This window comes from Dreissena polymorpha, chromosome 13, assembly GCF_020536995.1.
Source record: "Dreissena polymorpha isolate Duluth1 chromosome 13, UMN_Dpol_1.0, whole genome shotgun sequence".
In the NCBI taxonomy this organism is placed as follows: domain Eukaryota; kingdom Metazoa; phylum Mollusca; class Bivalvia; order Myida; family Dreissenidae; genus Dreissena; species Dreissena polymorpha.
In genome coordinates, this window is record NC_068367.1 from 69,164,258 (window position 1) to 69,178,046 (window position 13,789).

A 13,789-nucleotide genomic window follows, 5' to 3' on the forward strand; every position below is an offset into this window, starting at 1 on the left:
AATGACTTGGCTGTGAACACAGAGCACAATACATCCTTGCTGAAACAGAAACGCAGTCATGACTATGCTGTGAACACTCAGAGCATGATATATTCATGCTGACATAGAAAGGCAGTAATGACTATGCAGTGAACACCCAGAGCAAGACTTATCCATGCTGACACAGAAAGGCAGTAATGGCTATGCTGTGAACACCCAGAGCACAATACATCCATGCTGACACAGGAAAGCAGTAATGACTATGCTGTGAACACCCAGAGCACAATACATCCATGCTGATACAGAAAGGCAGTTATGACTTGGTTGTGAATACCCAGAGCAAGATATATCCATGCTGACACAGAAAGGCAGTAATGACTTGGCTGTGAACACAGAACACGATACAACCATGCTGACACAGAAAGGCAGTAATGACTTGGCTGTGAACACAGAACAAGATACACCCATGCTGACACAGAAAGGCAGTAATGATTTGGCTTTGAACACAGAGCACAATACATCCATGCTGACACAGAAAGGCATTAATGACTTGGCTGTGAACACAGAGCACAATACATCCATGCTGACACAGAAAGGCAGTAATGACTTGGTTGTGAACACCCAGAGCACAATACATTCATGCTGACACAGAAAGGCAGTAAAGACTTGGCTGTGAACACAGAGCACAATACATCCATGCTGACACAGAAAGGCAGTTATGACTTGGATGTAAACACCCAGAGCACAATACATCCATGCTGACACAGAAAGGCAGTAAAGACTTGGTTGTGAACACCCAGAGCACAATACATCCATGCTGACACAGAAAGGCAGTAAAGACTTTGATGGAAACACCCAGAGCACAATACATCTATGCTGACACAGAAAGGCAGTAAAGACTTGGATGTAAACACCCAGAGCACAATACATCCATGCGACACAGAAAGGCAGTAAAGACTTTTGTTGTAAACACTAAGAGATCCATACATCCATGGGATGTGCCACAGACGAAAATTACGCCCACTATTGTGAACAAGGTGCTTGAAGTGAACACGTCTGGATTTGTTATGCGGACTTAGCACTCCAATCCCAAAAGGCCTCGCATTGAATTGATGCAAGAGAAGGCTTTGAAAAATAACAGCAGTTTTGTTGAGTGGTCCAGTACGCCCTTCGACTCTCAACCTGAAGAAAGCAGAACTCAAACTCATCTCTTAGCAATATCAGCAAGGCCAGCATGTCATCACAGCTTGTGAACTTCAGGTGAGACCTTACAGTGTTAATTATTTTGTTGAAATTGGGGCCGAAATTCAGCCCCATTCTTATCTCAAAAAGTCTATATCCATGATTACTGGCTTAAGTTTTCAATTCATGGTTTCCCGGAAGAAAAAGAATGTTTTGATAGGTTTCAACATCGAGTTAATCAGAACTCAAATTCAGCCTTTGGCAATATCAGCGAGGCCAGCATTTCAGCTCAGCTTCTTGAGCTTCAGGTAAGATCATACAGTGTTATTCATTTTGTCGAAATTGGGGCCAAAATTGAGTCCCATTCCTAATCTTAAACAGATTATATTTTCCATAATTACTGACTAAAGTTCTCAATTCAAGGTTTGACCCCAAACAATGGTTTAATAGGTTACAAATTCAGTTTGTTTCCTTATGCAGCTCTATAAGTTGAACCTTAGTGCAATTTATCTTGATAGCACTTATTCTATTTTTTTAAATTATGTTTAGCAAAAGCTACAACCATTTTCCCAATTAAATTCAAAACACTATGATTTTTTACGAATTGTCCCAATCCAAAAATGGTTAAAATGAACTCTGCACAGAGCTAGCCCCTAGTTATAGCACATTTTAAAGTTTTTATCACAATAACTGGCTTAATTATACCCCCACAAACAAAGTTTAGGGGGGTATATAGGAGTGAACTTGTCTGTCGGTCTGTCTGTCGGTCCGTATTAAGTGTCCGCTCTCTAATTCAAGTAGTTTCCATCCGATCTTCACCAAACTTGGTCAGAAGTTGTATCTATATGATGTCCAGGCCAAGTTCGAACATGGGCCTTGCCGGGTTAAAAACTAGGTCACGGGTCACTTAGTGCGTTTTTAACATTCAGCATGGTGTCAGCTCTCTAATTCAAGTAGTTTTCACCCAATCCTCACCAAACTTGGTCACAAGTTTTTTCTAAAGGATCTCTAGGACAAGTTTGAACATTGGCCATTCCAGGCCTAAAACTTGGTCACCGGGTCACTTTGTGCATTTTTTAATTCAGCATGGTGTCCGCTCTCTAATTCAAGTAGTTTACATCCGATCTTCACCAAACTTGGTCTGAAGTTTTATGGAGATGATCTTAAGGCCAAGTTTGAACATGGGCCTTTCTGGGTGAAAAACTAGGTCAAGGGTCACTTAGTGCGTTTTAAAAATTGAGCATGGTGTCCACTGTTTTTTGTAAAGACGACATGCAAAATATTATGTGTCAATGCAGCATGTGGGGGTATTCATCACGTCTGTGACAAAGCTCTCGTTTGCTTATTTTACTAAGTTTAATCACTATTTTGAACTCACATCTATTGTTTCTTATTAAATGCCATACAGTTGTATTGTCACACATTTAAAGTTGTTAAGTCTCAGGTATAAGTCATTAACTGTCACATTAAAAGGTGTGCAGACTCACACTTAAATATGTAGATTGTAACATTTAAAGTTGTGCTGTCTCACATTTTAAATTGCTGAGTATCACATTTAAAATTATGTAGTCTCAAATTTAAAGTTCTATAGTCACACAATTAAATGTGTACAGTCTCACATTCTAAATTGCTAAAGTAATGCCTGTTTTTGATTTACAAAAAATAATTATAACACCTTGCTACAAACCCAAAAATTCCAATTTCAAGTTGGTGCGCGTAAAACATTGATACTACGTTATTCTGAGTTCTAATTGGTGAAAAATTAATTGCAATATTCTAAATATCAATTATAGGCACGATGTTTGGCATTTAAAAAACAGGTCTGTAAAGTAAGGTGTTGCAAGGCTTATTCATGTGTCACTAAACAATCCGTTTTTAGTTTACTTTTCATTTCCTTTTCAGTGAACTTTACTAGCAAACATGACTAACGTCATTGAAGTGAAAGTCGATGACAACCCCCTTCTTGCACAAATACTGCAACTCGCTTAAGAAATTCAGCACGAAGACGTCTTGCGTCAGACTACCAAGCCTCCTATCAATATCTTCTCCCATGTTGGCTACATCAACACTTCCAACAGCAGAGCCTTGGTGAGTTCGACTTCCGTCTCAGCATCGATGTCGCTTAGCAACAATTGGATGATGGGCGTCGACAAATTAGGCCGGACAAGTCGCTCGAACTGAAACGATCTGATCCAACAGGTAGAGCAGGCGTTGTGTGACACGTCCGTTAATGTGACTGACCTCGATATGTTGTTCTCGAATAATGTGAACCATAGGCCTGGAGAGCAGTATGCGATTGACGCCATTCAACAAAAGTTGTTGTTGGAATTCTCTGGTTTGGGGTGGCGACTTCGGCGTCGGGACTCACTCCATCACTGTCTATGGCCCAGTCGCAGCAGCAGCAACAAGAACAATAAGTAGTATCGTAGCGGTGTTCTGGGATATGAGGCTTCATGTATGTGCTTAAATTGTCATCCCAGATTAGCCCGTGCACACTGCACATACATTAAGCCCTATTAAAGTGTCATCCCAGATTAGCCTGTGCAGACTGCACATACATTAAGTCCTATTAAAGTGTCATCCCAGATTAGCCTGTGCAGACTGCACATACATTAAGTCTGCACATACATTAAGTTCTATTAAAGTGTCATCCCAGATTAGCAATTGATCTAATATAGTTTTGTCCACGTTTTGGCTGAAATTCAGCCCTTGAACCAAAAGTTTATCGTTGCCTACAAAATCTGCTGTAATAGACTTGTTAATTTTATTTAATTTTAGAAAAACAATTATTTTAATGACTTCAGCACATTATACAATTATTCCCTTCAATATTTATTTAAGTTCCTGAATTTTGTTTTAAGAGCCGGTTCCTACAGGATCCCATGCAATAGATCGGTACCCAGCTGAACAACAGGCTGTCTGGTAAGCTGGGCCCGGATAGGTGCAGCCAGTCTAAAGCTGGGGCTCCAATCTTTCCTGCCAAGTGGGCTGATATTACCTCTTCTACAAGGTACATTGGTCCTGTAATTTACAGTGTATAATGTGCAGTGTGTTACTACTCAAAATTTTATTTCAATAGTGTGTGCGTGTTATACATGGGTAATACTCTATCCTTGCTGGAAACTTAAACTTAATTCATTACGTAATTGTAAATATTCATAATAGTTGCCTTTTTGTATTGCCTTGAAAGGGTGCAGGGGGGAGGTCGTATAGAATTGTAGAATTCTCTCTGTCCTTCAATTCTTCCTTATATCCGTCCAACTCTTTTGGAGTTACACGTAACTTAATGCAGATTGGTTAGATATGGATGAAAAAAATTTGTATCAAGTGTACAGAATATAGTAGGCTGTGTGTGTGAAGTGTTTATTGTATACCTCATTTGTATCAAGAGCCTTCAAACATAATGTTTTTCTTATATTATTTAATCTAACAACATTGATTGACCTCCAATATAACTGATGCTATTTCAAAATGCATTAATTATTTGGTTTACAGGGACATATGTCAGTGATGTGCAAAGAGCTGGTTTTCTGTTCACAGAGAAAAATCCTAACAACTCCAACTCCGCCACTACATCTCGATAGGTAAGTCCCCTAACCATTGCAAAACGTACACTGTGGCACCAGATCACTGGAATATAAGTCGTCCGTTTACATTCTGCACAGTATGCAACCACAGCAGATTTGCTTATTTCCCTCACAGGTACCCAAAAGAACAAGAATGGGATTAATTGTTTGATATGCACAGTTCTGTGGTCTGAGCGGAATTCTACCTTGTGACCTTTCGATTCCTAGACCAGCATCCCTCCACTTGACTTGGGTCCCACATTAATACAGCTTTACGCAAAGACATGATATCTGAGAAATGTTCATTTATTTTGAAGTATTGCCAATTTAAAGTGATGAAATATTAGGATATTTATGACACTCGGGGATGAAGAGAAAGTCCCTTTCCCCCATTGCTATGCACCTGGTAAACATATTTGTTTCTCTATAACCACCTGTGAAATAAAGTTTAATAATATACTGAAATTAACTGAACACATATTCTCTGTTGATTTAAATGATTGAATTGCATGTCTATATTATTTTCAGAAGCTTTCCATCTCTGAAACGTTGTTGCCACAAAATTGGTTCAGTTCAAATCTGTTTATGTTGGCTAAGCAATATGGAAGTTTATGGTTGACAAAGACAATTTCTATAATGCAAAAAATGCTTGACATATTTGCACAATTATCTGTCAAGTTTTTCACACAATCTACTTTTTCCAGACAACCCGAATATCAAGGCGTTAAGTTTGTTCTGGATGCAGTTACAGTCACAGCTTTCAAGCCAGCAGCTGTCGATGTATTGAGAGTCTCTCCTCTCCATGTTATCTGACCTGCTGCCTGTGAACATCCTTCACATAGAACCTTTGTGAGTTTGTGAGACGTGTGTAGGCTTTTTGTAAATACCTACTTTCAGAGACAGTTTAAGGGAACACTGGTCCGTCTAAACGCTTGTCCGCCTGTCAGGTTGTGTGGCATATATAACCTCAAAACATATTTCTTAATTTGTTATGCAACTCTTCAAACATGTTAATCAGCATGTGGACGTGTACTGTTGTGTTTTTTATATCAGCTTCCTTTTGCATTAGTGGAATTCGGGATAAAAAAACTTTTTCATTCCATGTTCATATTATTTTGCCGTAAATATTTAATAATTAAGGAATATATCTCGGACCACCTATCTATAAATTCAAATCAAAGAAGCTTAAGCATCATATGTCAGTTTTGTTCTTTTTCACTGCTTTCCTAAGTAACACAATCAGACTAATGAACTGAAATTAACAGTAACATACCTTCCTTTATTTCAGATCCCATTCGATGTAATTAAACCGGCCAATCAAAAAGACAGCCTGAAATATTCCTCATCTTGAAATATTGGGAAGGCAGGAAAACGCCTGTCACTGTTAAGATAAAAATGAGGAAATGACCAGTAAGACCAGTTAAGTCCTGTGATCAGCCAAGTCCTGTGGCCAGACATGTCTTGTGGCCAGCCAAGTCCTGTGATCAGACAAGTCATGTGGCCAGACACGTCTTGTGGCCAGTCAAGTCCTGTGATCAGACAAGTCCTGTGGCCAGCCAAGTCCTGTGATCAGACAAGTCCTGTGATCAGCCAAGTCTTGTGGCCAGCCAAGTCATGTGATCAGACAAGTCCTGTGGCCAGACACGTCTTGTGGCCAGCCAAGTCCTGTGATCAGACAAGTCCTGTGATCAGCCAAGTCTTGTGGCCAGCCAAGTCCTGTGATCAGACAAGTCCTGTGATCAGCCAAGTCTTGTGGCCAGCCAAGTCCTGTGATCAGACAAGTCCTGTGGCCAGACACGTCTTGTGGCCAGCCAAGTCCTGTGATCAGACAAGTCCTGTGATCAGCCAAGTCTTGTGGCCAGCCAAGTCCTGTGATCAGCCAAGTCTTGTGGCCAGCCAAGTCCTGTGATCAGACAAGTCCTGTGGCCAGACACGTCTTGTGGCCAGCCAAGTCCTGTGATCAGACAAGTCCTGTGATCAGCCAAGTCTTGTGGCCAGCCAAGTCCTGTGATCAGACAAGTCCTGTGGCCAGACACGTCTTGTGGCCAGCCCAGTCCTGTGGCCAGACACGTCTTGTGATCAGCCAAGTCCTGTGATCAGACATTTAAGTCTTAGGATCAGCTTAGTTCTGTGGCCAGCCAAGTCATGCGCCCAGCAACTTTGTCTCGTGTGTACAGTCTGATTGTATGGGAAGAAAAATCTACATTTCATATTGTATGGGTATAATTATACTGACAGTATCTTGATGATTAAGTATTTTGTTATATATTGGTCAATAGGCCAATATGATAAGGGGTAACTTAGTTATAGCACTTATGTAAAGTATTATTTCAAGAACAAAATAATGCAAGTATTACAATTCTGTCTGTATTAAGAAACTGACTCTACCTTTATCCTGATTATCGTAAACATACAGACAAAATGATTGTACAATTATTTTTTAAACATTGATTGTAAGGCTTCACATAGTTGTTAAATTAAATGCTGATTCATTGGACAATATTTAACTTATTTATTGGCTTAACAAGACATTTTTATTTTCAGTTTGTACCTATAAAATAGCAATATGTGCTAGGTAAAAGAATTGATCAGAACTATATCATGTTTGTAATGTTTCTATTTTGATATGTCTGTAATTCTGAATGCATACGTTTCTCATCAGTTAGCTCTTTTGAGACAGTATTATATCAAGAATCTCATGTAGTGCTGTAATAGTAAAAGGTCAAAATAATTGATTTATTCAAAATATGTTAACATTCTGTTACATTGTAATTGTCAATTTGTCTATTAACAACATATACTTTGTTTAATATTAAAAATATTTCAGCGGGTTATAAAAACTGTGTGAATTTATAATATTGGGATAATTGTTGCACACATTGATGGAAAAACTATCTAAATAAAGTGAAATTTATAAGTGTATCTTAATTTGACTGGAGTTTGTTGAATAATAAGAAAAGGACGCTTTCTTTATTGAACATATGATGGAAAAAGTTATTTTGTTTTAAAGTGGGTATTTTCATGATTAATTAGTTATGGTTGTTGATTGCTCTTAATTGATTATATTATGATATTTGTGTTGACATTCGCATCATAGCATTCAAAGTGCTTTATTCTTGATATATTTGTATGTACATGTACACATATTTACGACAAGCTTTTCGTCTAATGTAACAGATTTATATGGTAACATATAAACGTTTTTTTTTCATTTGTATGTAGATCAACCGCAAAGCTTATGTGTTTTGTTTGTACATTATTCATAAAATGTTGCCATTTCAAACAGGTAAATTCACTGTTTTCATTTATTTGTACAAAATATTTGCATAATATACCAAATGTACATGTCAGGCAATAGAGAAAAAGAATTGCATTAAATAAATTCGCATATTAAACTGTATAGTTAACAAGGACATGCAGACTTTTTCATTTATTTTTAGCAATAGAAACACCTTGTTTAATGCCAGGATGTTTAGTTTCAGAATCAAGCAACTACTATCTAGAAATTTGGAAAACAGTTAAGAACGATTCAAGGGAGAGCACTATGATATACTAAAAACAAATTGTCTCTCGTTACAGTTTAATTGCACATTTCAACGTAATAATTACATTTTACCAATTTCGAATGATTGCTTTTAGTTGATTGTTTACAAGTTATGTAAAAGCTTTTTTAATGTTGACCGCTCCATATTATATGTCATTAAAGTGCATTCACTGCGGCCAGTTTCCGTAAAACTCCCAACTCAGCTGATGTCTTTAGACTGGATTCCATACAAATGTGGTTATTTATATTCAACATGTTTTTCATTTGACATGTCGGTTCTGTTGGTGAACAATTGAACACAGCTTTTTATTGGACAAAGTTGTGTCATATTTCAAAATTTATGATACATGTTTCAATTTTTTTTTTCAAACAGAAATATATTTTGTTTATTTGTTTGCATATTTAGCTAGAATAAAATTGTTATTATATAAACATCCTATGTATAAGTACTGTAATTTATTGGTAAAAGTAGATTTAAGGTTCAACATCATGTCTTAATTTGTTTGTTTATCCCAAATTAATATTTTGCAAAAGTAAAACTTGGTTGAATAAAGAAAACTTTATAGAAAGTACCACCAGGTATCAATCAATCAATCATTGACTGTGTACTACTTATGACAGGGCTCGAATTTAACTTTTTTTCTACTTGCAAAACATTGCGAGCAGCTTTAATACCAACTTGCAAAATCAAAAACATTCTCGCAAATTTTGCAGGAAACATAAAAAAGTTTGGACATTAATTTAGTACTATTAAAACAAAATAAAAAGTACTTAGCATACACATTTTATTTCTGCAATGATACAAAGATATCAGTTCCTTGGACCATAAGGGTATTGTTTTCAAATATAAGTGTGTCATGTTCACTCAGAAAACACAGTTTAAGTGTCAGTTTGGGATATTTTTAATGGGCTTTCAATTATTGAAAAAATCAGCTAAGATATCTTGTGTTGAGTGTGACGTCACCAAAATACATCTCAACGGTTTACTTTGCTTAATCTTTCGTATTGTTATTTCCGTCTGTAGGCAAAAAGAAACTAGTTATTTTTCGCTTCGACGCCATGTCTGATCAAGTTCAATGAACACATGTAAATAGTCAACTGTTTCACATTCTTTGTACCAATACCATACACGTATCTGTACTACAAGTAAACCAGTCTACATACAAGGTGCCCCCTTCTGCATACAGGTATTCGGACGTTCTATAAATTGACCTACGTGTTTAGCGTTCACGACATCGAGCGAATTTCATTTTAGCATTATTACTCTTTTTTTTCCACTATTTCTTTACTCGCAAAAAAACACTAGTGGCTTAAAACTTGACTCGCAATCGGTATTTTTCACTCGCCCTGTTATGATCAGGGACTTAATCAATAATTGCCTATGCACATTTGTAATGTTTATGTTATTGAATTGAATAATTTCTGTAGTTTTGTGCACATTTATTGTTGTTGTTTTTTTAAGACATAGCACCTGTTGTATAATATAGTATCATACTTATCATATTTTGTGTGTCAACCATTGCAGCGTTGGTCTGTTAAGGGTTACAATCATGTTAATGTATGTGATTTGCGGATCCATTTGTTGTTGTTTCACTCCGTATAATGTATATATTCATTTATAGAGCAGAAATATTGTTTTACGGTGAAAATATGTCGTTTTAGAAAATAAACAAATGTATGTAAATTGTTTCCTCACTCCTATATAACTTTCCCTTTGGGCGGTGGCATATTGTGTTTTGGTCTGTCTCTCCGTTTGTTCGTTATTCCCCCATCATACTTTGGTCAGACTCGGATACCTGCCATAACCTTAATAACTATTGTGACAGATCTTCACATGGTGGATGTTTTTCATGCAGATATTAACATGTCTACGGTAATACGGATGTGACATGGTCATGATATTATTTATGTCATTCCAAAGATTAAAAAGGTAGTGGGAACGAGATAACTTACTCATGAGAACGAAAAAGCTTACTCGTGTGAATGAGAAAGTAATTAGAATAAACGAAATACTTAATCATGGCAACAAGTCACTATGTAATGGGAACGACATACATAAAAACGTACACGTACATCTGTGGAAACGTACATTTCACGCGGTGATTGGTCTTTTATATAAAGAGAAAGCACACTCCTATTGATAGAAGGTAAAGTATGTCCGGGAAAACGTATTTAAGACGTAATTATATTTTGTATAAGACCTGTGATTCAAAATGTATTCGATTCACTTGATTCAATGTGGCACTTGAGGATAATTAAAGGCAAATGTTGACCACTATCTGAAACTGTATTGTCTGCAATATTCCCAGGCTTAATATATATGGGACAAAATATGTTTTCGTTCTGAAAATATGTTTTTGTTCTTAAAGCTACCCTTCTCGAAATAAAATACGCTTTTTAACAAAATACACTTTAAGAAGTGCATTTATTCTGCGCTTTCTCCAAAAAAGTGTATTTTTTCTGCGTCTTTCGTTTTAAAAGTACACTTAAGTGCATTAAAGTGTATTTTTCGAAATTAGAGCGCGTTTTTTCATAATCTTTTGAATTGCCAAGTGTATTTTTTCTGTACTTTTATATGATTGAGTGCGTCTTTTCAATGGAAGTGTATTTTTAACTATATCTTTTCCAAGACAGTGTGTCTTTTCAATTTAAGCGTATTTAAGTGTATTAATAAGTGTATCTTTTCTGGGTCTGAACATATTTTATACTTTTCATACATTATATATTAGTAGTAAAAATTTTGTAGTATTTACAAAAACAACACAAATACAAGTGTTATGTATGACATTATCAAATGTTTATTGATTATTTGAAAACATCAAGAAAATAATACTATTCATAATAAATTTTTTAACAACAATGCTTAACAGCTTTAAAAAGCACAAGTTCAACTAAATCAGGCTGTGGGTCACTTATTAAAAATATTGAACGTGTCAAAAATATTATGTGGGCTTCTGGCAAGCCCACATAATATTTTTGACACTTTCAATATTTTTAATATTTAAATTATATTTTCTCAAATTTCTTATACTGATATTTAACCCAAATAAAATTAATATCTACCACATTGTCTACTAAACACATTTTTTAAAGGCAATTAAAATAATATTTATAATAGAATTATAATTTTCTAACACCTTTCAGTATGTCAAATTGAAATATTCACAAATAAATATAATATGCTAAGGGTTATGTGCATGTATTGTAATTTGTGATTTCATAAACGATAAACAGATTGTCATTTCTCAGTAATGATATTCAATTTAAGGTCACAAAGAGAAGAATTGTTATCAGTGATGTGTATTATTCCATAAATATTTTGGTGTTGAAATTTGCCTTTATCAGTAGATATATCTCAAGCTGACACAACAGATAAAAGATCAGCTCTCCCCCAATTAAATCAAATATGCATCATAAACACTAATCTCTTATCAGTGATGCAGCAATGCCTAACAAAGGGGTGCATATCATCTGCATACTTTTGATTGGTTGATAGTTTTGTTTTGAAAACAAGCCACTTTTGATTGGTTTAGGGCACAGGAAGTAAATTTGTTTAAACAAGCAGGTGTCAGCAACTGATAATGAGCTACATTTTTAGACATGATTTAGCAAATTAAGATTTTAAATTGTACTTGTAGTGTCAAATGTCTTGAAATACTGTCAGCATGAAGTATTGTGTGATGAAAACAAAGTGTATTTACTACAATGTAGTAAATCAAAGGAGGTCCAAAGTGGCTGGATAGTGAAGAACAGTTGTAACAGGTTTGTATTTTTATTTCTGCATCCCTTTTTTAATTAAGTTCATTGAATTAATTATGATCATTATCATGTTTATGTATTGTCTCTGGTATAAGGATAAGTAAATGCATTGTAATTTTAAGGAAAACTAACACCAATTGAAACAAAAATAGATAAATATACAAATTAAAAAGTGTTAATGTTGTGTACAGTGAATTATTATGGCTGTGTTTTATGGTTATTGTCATCTTAAACTTTATTTATAGCTAAGTCTGGTCATTACTGAATGGACTTCTTTCCCTCATATTTCAATGAGAACTTTTATATTTTGATTTTAAAGGTAAAACTCTTGCCCCAAGGAAAGAATGTGCATTATCACCTGCTAAAAAAGGAAGAAACAGGGGGATACTGACTGATGTATGGACTTTAACACCAGGTTTTTACCCTTCAAGAGTTGGCCAACTAGAGTGAAGCAGGAGAGTGGGCTGTGCTTGACTAAGAAAAGCTGGATTTGTTGAGAGGTAAAACTATACAGGTTATTGCATTTAAAATGCATCACACTTCCAGCCAGTCCAGACAGCCAAATGAGACCACGCATCTTAGTTCATTTTCAAACTGTATTGTCTACAAAACGCTATTTCTTTGATGATAAGAGTTTAGTCACATGTGATCACAGGATTAAAAAATTGCAAAAATAAACAAACAAAAACAACAAGCAAACAAACTTGCATTGATTTAAATTTCTAATTATAATTGCAACAAGATTACCATTACAGCAATATTTCATAGTTAAGTGAAACAAAAACCTTACAATTTAACAAGTATGAAGAATGCCTCGCCCTTTTGATAGTGTGTGATATCATGTTTATCTTTTGCAGATCAATACGCATTCAAGATCCTTAAGAAGAGAAGGACACAAGCAACATCAGTGGTAGATGTCACTCCAGCCCCTGCTTTTCCGGTCTCGCCTGCTGCTTTCCAGGTCCCTCCAGCTGCCAAGATCAGGTCTAGGCACTGGCTGCCATCCAGGCCCCCCTGGCGGTTGCGGTCGTGTTCTCAAATGGCTGCTGTACTGGACTACTGGTCCCACCACCATATTCGGTCAAGGTCTCTCCAAATGCTGAAGTCCAGGTTCCTCCGGCCACTGCGGTTCAGGTACCCCCAACAGCTGTGACCTAGTTCTCTGCAGCAGCTGCGATCTAAATATATTGACCCACTGCGGAACACTGCGGTTAATCGTTTTTTCCATACAATCTTCCACAAATGCCTCATTTTATAATGAAGTGTACAATTCTTATGTTCATATTTGTTTGTGTTATAAAGATGATTTTCCTGCACATTGTGTTTTTTTCCCTTAAAACTGCATGGAGCTATTACTTTTTTTACTGAAACATATCAGCACAAAATTGTAAAAGACTTTAACATACTTTAATACAAAAAAGTGTTTAAACCCACAGGAAACCACCTTGCCAAAAACCCACAAAAACTTACTGAGCAGGTTATTGTTTGCCAAAACCTAGCGAGTGTGCGTTTCATTGTCCATATGCTTATAAATCTAATAATTAGAATGAATTATCTTTAATGTATTTTTTTTAGATATATAAACTCAAGAAACTTACATAATTTTTGCGCCACATTACAAGTTTATTTGAATTTGTGTCACTCCTAAAATTTTCCCACGGCCTCCGAATGTCTCTCTTACCCTCTAAAAGTGTTTGTGTTTAGAAATTATTTATAACATTATTTTTAATAAATAAATCTATTTCAGACTATAAAATAC

The 13,789-nt window shown here is 35.9% G+C and overlaps 2 long non-coding RNA genes across 5 annotated transcripts; both read left to right on the top strand.

Annotated features, from left to right (window-relative positions):
• The first annotated feature begins 1,363 nt into the window (after positions 1-1,363).
• On the top strand, positions 1,364-6,248 carry LOC127855643 (uncharacterized). Of its 4 annotated transcripts, XR_008037612.1 has the most exons (6): positions 1,364-1,469; positions 3,064-3,616; positions 4,023-4,171; positions 4,657-4,745; positions 5,432-5,576; positions 6,016-6,248. It is a non-coding gene; the product is annotated as an uncharacterized LOC127855643 (long non-coding RNA). The 4 variants fall into 4 exon arrangements; XR_008037613.1 differs by lacking the exon at positions 1,364-1,469 and having other exon boundaries at positions 2,852-3,578; positions 6,016-6,231; XR_008037611.1 differs by lacking the exon at positions 1,364-1,469 and having other exon boundaries at positions 2,852-3,616; positions 6,016-6,230.
• A 5,540-nt stretch (positions 6,249-11,788) lies between these two features.
• Positions 11,789-13,526, top strand: LOC127855642 (uncharacterized). Its single transcript, XR_008037610.1, has 3 exons — positions 11,789-12,033; positions 12,350-12,530; positions 12,888-13,526. It is a non-coding gene; the product is annotated as an uncharacterized LOC127855642 (long non-coding RNA).
• The last annotated feature ends 263 nt before the right edge of the window (positions 13,527-13,789 follow it).